We start from the raw sequence: 14,500 nt of genomic DNA, 5'->3' as shown, positions 1-14,500 counted from the left end.
ATGGCGGGAATGAATGCGTGTGTTTGCTGGAGAGACGCCCAGAAGCAAAGAAGGCGCCCTAGCGACGCAAAGGAAAAGCGGCCGGAGCCGGCTACAGTCTTCAGGGCCACGCAGGACGCAAACGTGGGGCCCTTGTTCAAAAAGCAAGGAAAGTATCTCGCAGGGCACTAAACCAACAGCGTTTTCTTTCTTCTGCAGGCTTTCTCAGCTTGTCTTGGTGTTTTTTATTTGCTTTCACTGTTGTTGTAAAGTGGGGAAAAGCTAAAATTTTAACTTAGCGTGAATCTTAGTGCTCATCTTTCCCTCGTGAGATGTGACTACAAGAGCCTTTAACATGTGTGCAGAATCACCAAAATTACATGCTCGTATTTCACAGCTCCTGCATATTTTTGTTTTTACCAGAGCAGTGGAACCTCAGCACAAAACTATCTTAACTGTTTTTATTTCACTGCTTTCCCGATCCCCCTACATCGTCATTTCAGCTAACAGAGTCAGAAAGCATAGGACGGCTTCCTGGGTTTTGCTGTTTCTTAGAGCGGCAGTCCCCAACCCCCAGGCCGTGGCCTGTTAGGAACCGGGCCGCAGAGCTCCACCTCCCTCCTCCCCGCCCACCCTGGTCCGTGGAAAAATGGTCTTCCATGAAACTTAGGAACCAGGCCACGCCGCAGGGAAGCTTCATCTGCGTTTACAGCTGCTCCCCGTCACTCGCATCACCACCTGAGCTCTGCCTCCCCGGCCATCCCTGTCTGTGGAAAAATTGTCTTCCATGGAACTCGTCCCTGGTGCCAAAAAATTGGAGACCGCTGTCGTAGAGCATCCTTGCCTTCTGTGATTGAAGCAAATTCTGGCCTGAACACAAGCCCGGGCCCGGGGTGCCGTGAGGGTCCTGCTCACCCAGTTCACCATCACACCCTGACCTTGTCCTCGCTTTGAGCTTCACCGAACACCCAGGCATCGGGGTCCCTCAGCACTTGGTACCTGCACGTATTCGCATGGCGAATGCTACCTGGGAATGGGTGGCAGCGAAGGGTTAACATCACCAGCATCCTCTGCTCACGTGCAGGCACCATCGGAGCTCAATTGAAAACACAAGGTAACGACAAACTAATGAAGAATTTTAAGAGCACTGAACCAGGCGCGGGCCCTGAGTGAGGGGCTCTGTGTGACTGCAGGGGCCGCGTGCCCGCAGGGCCGGCCCTGAAATCGGACCTTCTCCCCCTTCCCTCTGGGCTCCCCGTCCCTGCGCGTGCCAGGGCCGGCGGCTCACCTGAGGTCCGTGTGCCTTCGCTGCCTATCTAGGTCAAAATCCTGTAAAGGATACGTCCTTGGTTAATGAGCACAGCTACTCCCCATTGGGGTAAAATTGGGGGCACAGATTTCATTTAACATCTTTCTTTTCTTTTCTTTTTTTCTTTTTAACATCAAGGTTTCTAGACCTAGTCCGTTCTTATTTTAATTTCCATCTGGTTTTCTCCGAGTCCCTGGAGACCAGCAGAAGAGCCGGCCCGTATCTCCAGCAAGCTCTGGTGGGGGTGGGAGGGGGGGGAGAGAGAGGAGGGCCTAGAGCAGCGGCCAGTGACTCTCTTGGCAGAGACAAGCGCGTGGTGCGAGCAGGGGCTGTCGCAGGCTGGTCTGGGCAGGGCAGGGGGTCCTGGGGGAGGGCTGGGGGAGGCGCTGCAGAAGTCCAGACACACTCCGGCGGGGGTCGGGCCGGCTGAGGCCAGTGCTTGTGCCCAGGAGGACACACTGGTGATGCCAGGCCCCCTGCTGGGCCTCCTTCACACCCCATTTTTAACAGCAAGAAGTCGTATCTGTTGCACGGCACCAGTGTGTGGCTCGTGCCATCCTGTGTGGGCAGACGCCTGCATCAGCAGGGCAGGAGGCCCAAGCACGGCTTACAGCATTTATTTATCCTGTCGGCCGTAATGCATGAGCTCCCTGAGAGGAGACTGAAGGCTGTGGGACCATGCATTCCTGGACGCTGGCATCATGGCTGAGGACCGGGTGAGGGTTACAGGCACAGCTGTCACCAGGTGACAAATTGGTCCGCTCTGGAGGGAGCCAGCTCTGGCCACCTCTGACTCCTGGAATGGCCGTGGGAGGAGGTGGGGGGTGGGGCTGAATGTAGAAGGCCCCTCTGTGCCCAGCATCACAGACTGTCCCCTTTGTCTTCACCACGACCCCACGAGAGACCAGGGACAGCCGACATCCACCAAGACACCAATGCCCGACTGTCTGAGCGTTTACACTCACACACTCATCTCTGCTGTACAGCAGCCCTGGGAAGGAGGCCCCCTTATTACCCCTAGTCTGCAGATGGGGAAACCAAGGCAGCCGGGGTGACAGCTGGTAAGTGAGGAGCCGGGAGGTGAGCCAGGCTGCCGGGCTCAGGCCCAGCCAGCAAGCTCAGTGCAGCCCCTGGAGACAGCAGCTCTGTTTTCCCCAGACCCTGAGCACATCCCACCCTTCACGACAAAGGTCCGCGTGCATCAGAGAACCGGCAAGGAAAACTCTCGCTGAGATTTCCCGGACAAGAGCTGGGTGCTTACGTCACAAACCCAGGAGCGGCCCTGGGGTTCCTGCTGAGTCCCAGGTAGACGTGTTTTTCTGCTTTTCCGCCTCCTTCTCTATGGCCAGCCCAGCGGTCCTCTTCACCAGCCCCTCCCACCTTGTGAGTGAGGCCTCAGTTTCCCCAAATCTAAAATGGATTTTTAATGTATGGTAAAATTAATTAGTGGTGAAATTCACATAACATAAAATTCAGCATGTTACCCATTTTAAAATGCACACTTCAGTGGCATTTAATGCATTCACAATGCTGTGCAGCCATCACCACCATCCATTCCAGAACATTCCATCACCGCACCCATACCCATTAGCAGTCACTCCCATTCCCCCTCCCCCAGCCCCCACAACTGCTAATTCATTTCCTGTGTCCGTGGACTTGCCCATCCTGGACATTTCATAGAAGTGAAATCATGCAACTCATGGTCTTTTGTGACTGGCCTCTTTCACTGGGCATAATGTCTTCAGGGTTCGCGCGTGCGTAGCGTGCGGCCGTGCACCCTTTTCTGTTCCGTGGCACGGACAGATCACATTCCGTTTGTCCTCTGCTGCTGGACTTTGGGGTTCTTTCCACCTTTTGGCTATTGTGAGCAGTGCTGCCGTGAACGCTCACGGGCAAGGTTTTGTTGGAACACTGGTTTTCACTTCTTTGGGACATAAACCTAGGAGTAGAATTGCGGGGTTGTAGGTAACGCTATGCACCATTTCATTCCCAAAAGGAGGTATTTAAAAAGCTCGCTTGCAAAGTTGCTGGGAAGGCTGCTCGCGATGGGCCGAAGCCCCTGCATTCGGAGGCATTCAGTAGGCAGCAGAGCGTGGTTAGGACAAGCTGGGCAGGCTCCCATCTAGGCTCCACCTCCAGCTCTATCACTCACTGCTGTGTGCCCTCCAGCAAGTTACTTAACCTCTCTGAGCCTCGCTTTCCTCTTCTGTCCACAGGGCTATGGTGAGGGCTAGATGAGCATTTGAGGTACAAGGACACGCCTCGGCCGTCTCTGTTCTCCCCGTCATACTCGGCACCAGAGGCTTCTCCCTCTCTCTCATCTTATCTCATCCTGCAATTGTTGCCATCAGCACCACCACCTCGCAGGGGAGGGGATAGTTCAGAGAGGTCGCATAGCTTCCCTGGGCCACACAGCAGCCCCAGCAGTGACCAGGTTGGCTAACTCCTTCCTCTCCGCACTCAGCCTCCTGAGCCATCATCTGCTGCAGAAACCAAGCTCAGATGTGGTGCTTGGAGCGAGTGTTTAATGCCCATAAAATCCAAGGAGCTCAATAATCCCAAATAAGGTCTCCTATGCATTTCCCCAGGAACCCAGCCCAGAAGGCAGAACTCAGAGCATATCTCAGAAGGCAAAAGACACCACTCTTCAATTTTTCTCGGATCTCCTGGTACCAGACAGCTACAATCGTATCTTGAGGCCCAAACAAAGGCGTCTAACGGGATGCCTGCCAAACGCGCCGCTCCAGGCGTCCTCGCTGACAATTCAAACAACCATATAATGTGGAGGATGGTAAGTGGGACTCAAGTTTAATGGGCAGAATGAAATCCACTATTCTTAGTTGTTGGAAGGACTTTTGGAAAAGGAACAGCTCTCAGATCAGATGCTCACATCATGCAGGCTCCTCCACTTAGTCATTTAATGACCATGGCTTTTTAACGTTTCCAGAGAGATGTTTCTAGAAACCAACATCCTCACCTCAACCAAGAATGAGTCCACCCCAGCCAGGCACAAAATCCACTCCCCTCCTGGAAGGCAGGGGTGTCAGGGCTCAGACACCCCCATGGGATCTCGACACCGAGACAGGACCTGGGAGACCCAAATTCCATGTCCCAGTGCCACCTCTTGGCCACGAGGTGACTTCGACCAAGTTGCTTAATCTCCTCAGGTGTCAGTTTTCTTACCAGCTAAATGGGTGTAAGTGGACTTCAACATCAAACAGGAAAGTGAGGTTTGTTAAAGGGCCGGGCTGTTGTGAAGCTGTTGGAAACCTCCGTTGTCTACCGTCTTTGCCATTGTCAAGGTTGCCTCTCATTTGACGTAGGGGGTTTGGTGGCAGGTGCACAGCGCCAAGACGAAGCGGCTCTGCAAGCTGGGGGCTGGCCTGGACCCGTGCAGACGGCCTCCCAGCCCCTCTGCCTGGCCCCTGCTGCCCCCCAGCCCTGGCTCTGCCCCAGGCCATGTCCACGTGTTCTGTCATGACAGCACTTCCAGACACAGGCACCCTCGGATCACCCCTCTTGACAGACGAGGAAGCCGAGTACAAGGAGGTAAATAACTTACCCAAGGCCAAGCGGCTCGTAAGGGACAGAGCAAGGATGAGAACCAGGCAGTTCACCTCTCTGCCCTCACACCATGGGCCCACCCAGAAACATCCAGAAAGGGGAAGAGGCAGAGCTGGCTTCAGCAGGGACTGAGGCTGGCAGCCGAGACCTCAGGGGCACTCTGGCCTGGACGTGGTGCCCTGACCGGCTTCTTCCCCAGCAGTGGGGCTGCTCCTCGAGGAGCCTCCGGAGCCCACATTTCACCTGTCCCAGACAGTGGGCGCCAGGATGAGGAACAGGTGGTCCAGGCAGCTTCGCTTACCTAGCTGTCACCCTCTGTGGCCTGCAGGTGGGGGTTCTGGGGATGTTACAAAGGCTCCAGCCCTGGAGAAGCCAGGGTACGCATGGGGGCTCCCTTTTGTCCTAAGAAAAATGCCAAACTCCTCCCTGCGGCCTCTAGGGCACTGCATGGGTGCCCCTGTGCCAGCCTCCTCTGCCCCCACTCCACTCACGCTGGGCTTGTTTCTGAATGTGTCAGTCTCTTTCCAGCCCCAGGGCCTTTGCACCTGCTGTTTCTGCCTGGAATGTCTCACCACCTCTCACCTAGTAAAGTCATGTTTGTCCTTTCAGTTCCAGCATCAACTTCAGTCCTTGGAGTAGCAGGTTGAATAGTGGCTCCAAAAAGAGATGTTCAAGTACCAATCTCTTTCCCAGCAAATGTGAGCTTATTTGGAAATCTTTGCAGATGCGATTAATGTTCACAAAACGATTGGGGGCCACCTTGGATTAGGGTGGCCCCCAAATCCAATAATGAGTGTCCCTGTAAGAGACAGAAAAGGGGACGACACAGTGACACACAGGGAAGTCGTGTGATGACGGAGGCAGAGACCGGAGCGATGTACCCGCAGACCAAGGCTTGCCCCAGAAGCCAGGAGAGAGGCGTGGGACAGATTTTCCCTCAGAGCTTCTAGAAGGATCCAACCCTGCCAACACTTAATTCTGAGCTTCCTGTTCTCCAGAACTGGGAGAAAATTAACTTCTGTCGTTTTACACTATGTGGATTTTGTTGTCTGTTATGGCAGCCACAGGAAGTGAATCCACGTGGAGGCCTGCCCTACCGTGCCCCACGGGCCCAGTGCGCTCAGAACCAAGGGGGTCCCTGAGATGTGGCACTTTCAGAGCTGAAACCAGGACCACTCCAGGCTAAGCAGGACAGTGGGTCCCTCTGGCTGGGCTGACTGCCCCCTTCCGGCCGCCAAGGTCACACGGGTCCCCATTTCACATGCCCATGGCTCCGTGGGCTGCGCTGCAATGCTCGCTGCAGTGACAACCAATTAGCTAATTGCGGAGCCTGGGTGCTCGGGGAGGCCTTGTGCAATGAACGAATGAGGAGACTGGGTCTACCCGGCCCCAGGGGGCAGATCCAGGCTAGGATGGAGAAGTCCCATGGCATACAGTTGGTGCTTAGCTGTGGGAACTGCTTTGCAGGGTGGGGCGCTGGCCAACAGTGATCAGACCGCACGGGAGGAGGTGAGCGCCTCGGCCCTGGGGGTCTCAGCAGAGGCTGGGGGACGCTGCGTGGCACACGGGCTGGTGAGCGCGACCATCAACGCTATCTAAACCCTGCAAACCCAGGTTCTGCAAGGATTCTGGATGCTCAAGACAGAGAAGGACACTGGCCTGGGGGAAGGGCAGCCTGCGGGGGGTGGGGGGCGCGGGGAGGGCCAGGCATCCAGGGAGGACAGAGAGAGGACACGGGACAATGGGAGTAGGCTGGGAGGCATCATTGCAGGGAGGGGGCAAGAGAAGGGATGTTGAACAGTCGCTAAAGCTGGACCCTTCTTAAGAGGTGAAAAACAGGCAGCAGAGGGTGACGAACTTGCCCTTCAGCCCGGAAATCAGATCCGGGGTCATTGTCTCACGTTTGTAGGGCTCTTCATAGTCCCCAAAGTGCTTTTGTGCACTGTCTTAAGCAAATGGAAGTTCATTTCCCATGTAAAAACGCCGGGTCCGTGGATGAGGACCTCGCGGGCCTCAGAGACCTGGGCGTCTCACCGGCTGCCGGCACTGTGAAGCCTCCGCGCCTGGAGCCACGTCACGGTCTAGCGTGGCTGCTCCCGCTCCAGCCTTCACAGCTCGGTCTCAGTCAGAGGCCGTGGGAGGGGAAAGGGAAGGTCATGCCCCCTCTTTGGTCTACCTCCTGGAGGTTACAGTCTATATGCCGTCACAATGAGCTGTAGGTGAAGTGACAATCAGAGTATTTTTGGAAAATTTAGATGACATTTTCTCATTTAAAATATGAATGAATCCCACCATCAGGTGAGCACCTAGCACGTGCCTGGCCCCACCGGCCTCTCCACGTACACAAACGTACCTCCGAGATTTCTCACGGCAGCCCTCTAAGGCGGTCCCAGCAAGCCCGTTTTACAGATGGGGAAACTGAGACTCAGAGGGCCAGGGCCAGGCTGGAGCTGGAGCCCAGGGCTGGCGGACGGAGGTGCCACCCCACCCGCCGCACCGAGGGCCTGCGCTTCCTCCCCGGCCTGGGTCACCCGGTGAGTCACAGCCCCTTTGTGGTCACTTCCTGTGATTCACATCGTCTGGTCCAGCCCAGATCGTCCCCCAGAGGAAATGCCAGGGATGGAGAGCGGCAACTGAGCACGAGGGGCCCCCGGACAGCCTCCAGCCAGCTTTGGTGAAGAACGCCCTGAGCAACAGGGCCCCCAACGGATGACCCCCAGGGGACGCACGGCTCCATGGGGCTGGCCTCTCACAGACAGGCCCCAGGGATGCTCCTGCCCCCAGACCGAGGGGACCGGGTGGCTGGCTCCACAGGGAAGCGTCCCTGGGGCCCTCTCTGGACAGCCTCCAAGCAGCCGCCACTCCTGGACGGGACGGAGAGTCCTCTGCTTGGCATCCCCAGGCTCCAGGTTCGAGCCCCGGGTCCTCCCACAGTGGCACCTCCAGGAAAAGCCACTGTCCCCTCCTCTATACCAGCAGCTCTGTCTAGGATGCCTGCACAAAAAGTCAGTCAGCCATGGGCCCCCGGGGGGCTCTGTCCAAATGGGGGTCCCGACGCCCGGGCAGGTTGACGGAGACGGCACCCACATTCCCACTGCCTGGTAGACGAGGTTGTGGAATTAACGGTTTCTCACAAAGTCAAAGGCAAAGAGGCCTCTGCAAGTGATAACTGGGCTCTGTGACCAAATAAGGCAATATTACATTTCACTGTTTATAGCAGGCCCGCGCAACCCGGCGGCTCGGAGGGCACCGGGAGGAACGCAGCCCGCGCGGGCCTTCCAGCCGCAGCATCCAGCGCTGCGTCCAAAGCCAGTCGTCATTTCCTTACGGCAACAGCCATTCGTCACTTGTAAAATACACACTAGCAGGGGCAACCCGGTCTCAGCCCCAGGCGGTCGATTCCCTTGAGTGGCAGAACCTGGCTTTGAACTTCCACATGCATGATTTAACGGCGGGGGAGCCCCTAGCAATTTATTCCAGGGCTTGAGTGAAAACAGAGGCGTTTCTTAAATGGCAAGCGTGAGAGCTCCTTTTGCGAGGTGCCTTTTTCTCTCCCGAGAATTTATTGCGAATTTTCTTGTGCAAGTAAGACTTGCTGCTGCTGCGGGTGCTGCTAAGAGCCTCGGGCAACCTTTCCGTCCCGACGGTATTTATACAAGGACAGACACGTTGGAGGGGTCAGTTTTACTCATTGGTATTAACAATAAGACAAGGGTAAATGTTTAAAACCCATTAGGAGGCTTTAAATGCTAAACAAAGCTTCAACTTGCTGGCATTTGCACCCTGGGTGGGGACTAGCCTAACCGACATCTAAGAAAACTTGAGCCCCAGGGCAATTCTACCGGCTTGAGCGTGGCTTTGGGCACCGTCCGCGTAGACCTGGTTTCCTGGGCCCATGACGAGGGCACAGATTCACAAGACAGAGGAAACAGTTCTGCATCAGTCTCACCTTCAAAACAGGACTTTCAAACCCGTCTTCCTCCCCACGAGACCCGGCGACTCCCCCCGGCACTGCCTGGTGTCGGGACTCAGTGAGCAAAGGGATCCGATGGGTCTCCGCTCTCTACCCCAGAGCGGCGTTGCAGGACCTCGCGGTGCTCAGAGGTTCTCTGAAAGGGAGAATGGGTGAATTAGTGAATGACATGTATCATTGCATCCCTTGCCAATGGCAGTCTCCAATTCACCTCCCTCGAATCCCATCGGAGGTCATGGAGGGTGGCTTTGTGTGGCCAGGGGCCGTCTTCAGCCGTCCCGCCTGGCTGCCCCCGACGGTCACCCTCCCACCTCAGAGCCCCCCCAACCCCCCCAAGGAGCTTTCCCACATCCCTTTCAAGGCCCCGCCCCTACGTCCACACCTTCTCCCGTGGGGGTGGGAGGTGTGTACCAGGCAGCTGCATTGTCACCGCTGCTGGGGCTCTGCCGTCCCCGAGTCTGCACTGAGGGTTGAACGTCAGGCAGGGCAGGTGGCCCAGGGGACAATGTGGGTCGGAGCTCTTCAGCCACACCCAGGTCCTGCTGCTTCCAAACCCACTCCCCTGAAAGAAGTGTCACTCACCGTCCAGACATTTAACACCTCAGGGACCTAGTGTGACTTTTTAAGGGCGCGCACCACCAAGAGCCAGGCCCAGCGGGGTTGAGCCCCTGCTCCGTGACCGTGGCCAGTCACCTCGCATAATCATTCATCCAACAGGGACCTACCCGGCGCCAGCCACGCCCTGACACAGCAGCAATGAACCAGGCTGGGATCCTTGGCCTTCTGAGACAGACCAGGGACATGAAAAACAGCCAACATTTAATGAGCACCGACTGTGTGCCGGGACCCCATCCTCAGCACCCCGCCTGCGTTACCTCATTTGATCCTCACCAAAGCCCTGCAAAGCAGGCGTGAGCCTCGTGCTGTGCGTCAGTTGGAGAAACGGAGACTTCAAGAAAAGTGCGAACTCGCAAGGCTGTGAGATGGGGCCACGCTCCTTCCACGACCCCAGCTTTTCAGAGCTGGAGCCATATGGGTGGAGGGAGAGAGGGTCCTTAGACACCGGCCCTCACCGTCAGTGTCTAGCTAAGCTGGCCCTGGGCACGCATGACCACGGGCAAGGCTGGAAAAGGCCCGCCCTTGGGGGTCCGTCGGGATCCCGGGGCAGCGTCTCCGCAGTAATGATTAACCACACGCAGCACCTGGCTTTGAACCCACTGGCCTGCTGACTCACTTTGCAAACCCTGCTCGCCCTGGGAGTGGCTTCTGCCACCTCACTTGAGATTCCAGCAGCGGAGGTGTCACACAGCCCGGTGGGGTGATCCTGGCATTCAGACCTGCCACCGGGTAGCCCGAAGCCAGCCATGGGGGACACGAGTCTGATGGAGGAGACGGCGCTGGACCCTCTGCTGGCCAGTAAGGAGCGGGGGCCTCGGGATTGGGGACAGGGGACCAGGGGACCGTCACTCACTGCCCGCCCACCCAGGTGGGACACCCAGTGTGTCACTCTGCGACTGTGCAGAGGGCATGGGTGGACCCAGGCAGCTGGCTTCCATGCGTGCCCAGCCCAGCCCAGCTGGGAGCGGGCAGGGGCGGGGCCCAGGGCGGGCAGGCTAATGCCACTGCCTTCCTGCCTGGCACGCCACCCTTCCTACGAGCAGTAATCGCGAACCTTGGGGTTTCTCAACCTTGGCACTGTTGACGTCTGGGGCTGGGTAACTCCTTGCCGTGGGGGGCTGTCCTGTGTGTTGTAGAATATTTAGCAGCATCCGTGGCCTCTGCCCAGTAGAGACCAGTAATACCCTCACACTCCGTTGTAACAACCCCAAAATGTCGCCAAAACGTGCCGTGAGGGCACAATCCACTTTCCTCCGTTGAGGACAACACGCTGCCCGGCACTTCCCGAGTACCAGCTCCGCGCGCAGCCTTCAGGCCTCGACCCATCCGAGCCTCCCGGGGTCCTGCAAGGTTGGTCCCATGCTGGGGATGACTCAAGGCTTTGGGGCCGGACCCCCTGCATGCGATCTCAGACCTGTCGTTTACCAGCGGGGCCACCTAGGACAAGCGGCTTCACCTTTCTGCACCGCGGTTTATTCATCAGTAAATGGGGCTAAGAATGGTGTCTGCCCCAGAGGAGTCTGGGTAAGGAAAGGACATGAACTAAGACATGGCAGGGGCTCTACGCACCGGGCCTGGCACCTACTAAATGCTGTTATGATCCCATTTTACACGAGAGTAAAGCTGAGGCCCAGAGACATTAAGTCACTTGCTGAAGGGTCACCCGGCTGGTCGGGTGAGGGCTGTGAGGGACCCTAGACGTCTCTCCCCAGAGCCTCCTGTGCGGGAAGAGGAGGTGGCCGAGAATTCAGGGACCCAGTCCTAGCCCCAGCTCGCCCTGTTCCTCCCTGTGTGACCTCGTGTGTGTCACTCCCCTCTCTGGGCCTCAGCTCCGTAGACCAGCAGTTTCCATCTTAAACAGCACTCATCGGGCGGCTGCACGGCCGGCTGTATCACTCACGCCAACCTGGTCTTAGAGACGGGGTCCTGCTCTGCGTGGGGGGGCCCCTGAGGGCCTTCCTGGCATCAGGGACCAGCCAGGGGACACTTTGGGGTCGGGTGTGTCCATCTGACCAGCCCATGCTGGTTGGGTGAGTGAATGAATGACTCCCTCCGTTTATGAGCGAATGAATGGATGAGTGAACGAGGAGGCTGACCAGCGTCCCATGGCACCGCCGACCGTGGGAATGCCAGGACGCCAGCTGGGATGTCCCTCCTGTACCACAAAGGAGAGGAGGCCGTGCTTGGTGGCTCCTGCTCTCCGCTGTCCGGAGCGAGGCCCGAGCCCTCGGGGCAGCTGCCTTCCCAGAGATTACCCGGGCCAAGGCTGGAACGTCCCCCAGGGCTGGCCTCGTCTCCGGCCCTCTGGCCTCCGTTGGAAGCAAGTTCCAAGGGCAGAGGGGGGACAGAGCAAGGATTTGCAAAAATGAGCAAAGTAGCTGAAAAAGGACTAATTTTTATTTTTGGTTTGTTCTCAAAGTGTCAGAGAGCTGAGACAGAGGGAGGAGGAATGCGAATTGAGCAAGGAAATGTTTAGAGAGGAGCCCTCAAATGACTCCACACTGGTGCCAAGTGTTTGAGATCCCTGCACCAAGAGTGTCCAAGGATCCATTTCCTCCCCAGCGGCCCTCGGACGGCCACGCCGCAGTATGGGAGAGGGAGTCAGCATCGCCCTGCCACTCCTCTGGCGCTGGCCTCTCTCCCCAGGCAGTTTGGCCCTTACGGCTAGAGGGCACCAAACCTGGGCCTCCAGGGGCCTGGGGGCTTGGATGCCAGTCTCCACCTCTCCCAGGAGACTTCTTGGGTGGGATTCTGTCCAGGAGCTTCAGTGAGTGATACTCCTATGCCAACTGCACGGCCCATGAACTTTGGACCTGGCCTTGAGCCTTGAGTATACGCTTGCTGGTAGCACAGGGCTGTAACTTGAGGGAGTCTCCTGGGAGGGGCCCTTGTTGTGTGTTGGAAGCTCCATCCTTGGGTCTTCATTCCTTTGTCACTAAGCTCTAGGTTCTCAGAGCCCTTGATTATATTAATAACTCCAGCATCTCTAAAGGGGAGCACTTAGACATGTATCAGTCAGTCACACTCTAGTATAAATGAGGCTAGCCATGGTCTTTTCCGGTAACTGCTGCCTGAATGGAAGTGGGCTCCACTTCAGGATGTTGGACAGCCATGGGACAGCAAGGGGTGCAGGAGCCATGGGAAGGGTCCCGGACAAGGGGCGGGGTGCATGGCTGCCAGTGATAAGCCGTGACCCTTCTCCAGCTGCCACCAGAGACCCCAGATTTCTCTTCCAGAGCCATGGGTAGGGACTTCCTCCCAGGGCGGAGGCTGAGAAGGGTGGTAGGAAGATCACAGAGCCGGATCTGAGCTGAATCAGCTAGATCAGCTGGTGCTGGGACCAACCTGCGGCAAATGGATGCCTCAGCTCTCAGCTGCCTCATCTGTAAAATGGTCATGAGACACCTGTGAGGACGGGACGCATGTGGCAGCGTTTCCCCCGGTGATGGTCATCATTGTCTGATGCTGGAGACGGGAAAGGCCGCTCTCTGGCTACCGCCTCCGTTTCCTCTTTAGACTGAGAACCTCAGTGTCCAACTCTACTGGGAAATTGCGTCTCTCTTTTTGCCAAGAGGAGAAGTTGTGAAATCCCACTGTGGGTCCTTGGGGCTGGGGAAAAGGGCAGCTTAGGGGCTTCAAGAGACCCGGATGGCAGGATCGTGGCCAGGATGAATCATGTCGCCCCTCATCAATCAGAGAAGGGGTCCCCGAGGGAAGGAGGGGAATCACCACAGTCAGAGGGGTGCATGTTCTCAGGGTTTCCAAGAAGATCTCTGTTAACAGGAAATGCAGACAGAGGGGGAGAGACGAAGGGAAGGAGGGAGCGAGGGAGGGGAGCCTGAAGGAAGGCCTTTCTCCTGAGGAGACCGAGATGGGGACGCTACCCTCAGAAGCCTAACCAGAGCTCGTGGAACCAGTGCACCCAGCTGCCAGCTCAGGGCCGAGGGACCCACAGCCTCTGCAGCTCAACCACAGGGAAGCAGGGACGGAGCTGGGCTGGCAGCCACCATGGTGGTGAAGACCTTCAGAGTGTCACCAGCCTCATCGATGTGTCCTCATGTGAACATCCATTGGGAAATGTTCAAGGGGCCATGGCCTTGGCCGGCACCCTGGGGCAGGGGCTATTTGCTTTAGCAGTTACTTCACACAGGTCTGAAGTGAAACGTTATGTAAGAGGAACTCTGTGATCTCAGAAAGGTCACTCTTCTCTGGGGCTGTTTGCTCATCTCCATCAGGATGAGGATGAGGGAGGAGTTCAGCAGTCACCTTGCAGGGAGAGGGGACCCAGGAAAGACTTCTGTGGATTCAGCAGCAAGAGGCACAAATGCTACCTTCAAAAAGGCAGCAATTACCTTCACTCATATGAAAGAAGTTGAAAGGTGGGTTCCGGGGCTGGGAGGGGCTTCATGCAGTCATCACAGATGCAGGGCTCCTCTCTCAGGCTGCTCTGCCGTGCTCAGCACAGGCATCCACCTCATGGCCCACCATGGCTGCTTGAGCTCAAGCCATCAGACCTGCGTTCCAGTCAGGGGGAGAGAGAAAGCACAAAGGGGTGCGCTCTCCCTTCCTAGAAGTTGCCCACATACTTTCACTCATTCCCACTGGCCTAAACTTAGTCCCAGGGCCACATCTAGCTGCAAGGAGGGCCAGGACGTGCAGTTTGGGTTCTCAGTGGTCACGTGCCAGCTAAAAATTAGGGGAATCTCTTATTCAGAAGAAGGCAAAGAATTAATTTGGGAGGCAGGGAGGAGAACTGTCAGTCTGCAGCGCCTTGGTCTCATCTATAAAATGGGATGGCTGCTCCCCGAGGTCTCTGAGTCCTTTCCAGCCTAGACAGCGTGTGATCCTATGTTCCACACAATTTGCCTCATGGAGTTTTCTAGAGTTTAGGGTCCACTAGGGCCAGAAGTTCTGTGTGCTCTGTTCACGCTATTTCCCAGGTGCCTAGAACATGCCTGGCACGTGATCTAGGTGTTTGTTGAGTGACTGAATTATGGTGTTTTAACAGGTAGACCAGGGCCCACTCACTCTTTTTTTCTCTTCTTCTTTTTAAAAAA

At 56.7% G+C, this 14,500-nt stretch overlaps 1 long non-coding RNA gene across 1 annotated transcript; it reads right to left on the bottom strand.

Annotated features, from left to right (window-relative positions):
- Positions 1–448: 448 nt before the first annotated feature.
- LOC138385386 (uncharacterized) lies at positions 449–9,970 on the bottom strand. The gene is made up of 5 exons (XR_011233705.1): positions 9,717–9,970; positions 9,408–9,608; positions 8,802–8,961; positions 2,550–3,227; positions 449–1,308 (listed from the first exon to the last, which is right to left on the bottom strand). It is a non-coding gene; the product is annotated as an uncharacterized lncRNA (long non-coding RNA).
- Between the last annotated feature and the right edge of the window lie 4,530 nt (positions 9,971–14,500).

The sequence above is a fragment of the Eulemur rufifrons genome, chromosome 6 (assembly GCF_041146395.1).
Source record: "Eulemur rufifrons isolate Redbay chromosome 6, OSU_ERuf_1, whole genome shotgun sequence".
NCBI lineage: Eukaryota > Metazoa > Chordata > Mammalia > Primates > Lemuridae > Eulemur > Eulemur rufifrons.
The sequence above is the reverse complement of the archived record's forward strand: the minus strand, read 5'-3'. Positions and strand labels throughout refer to the sequence as shown.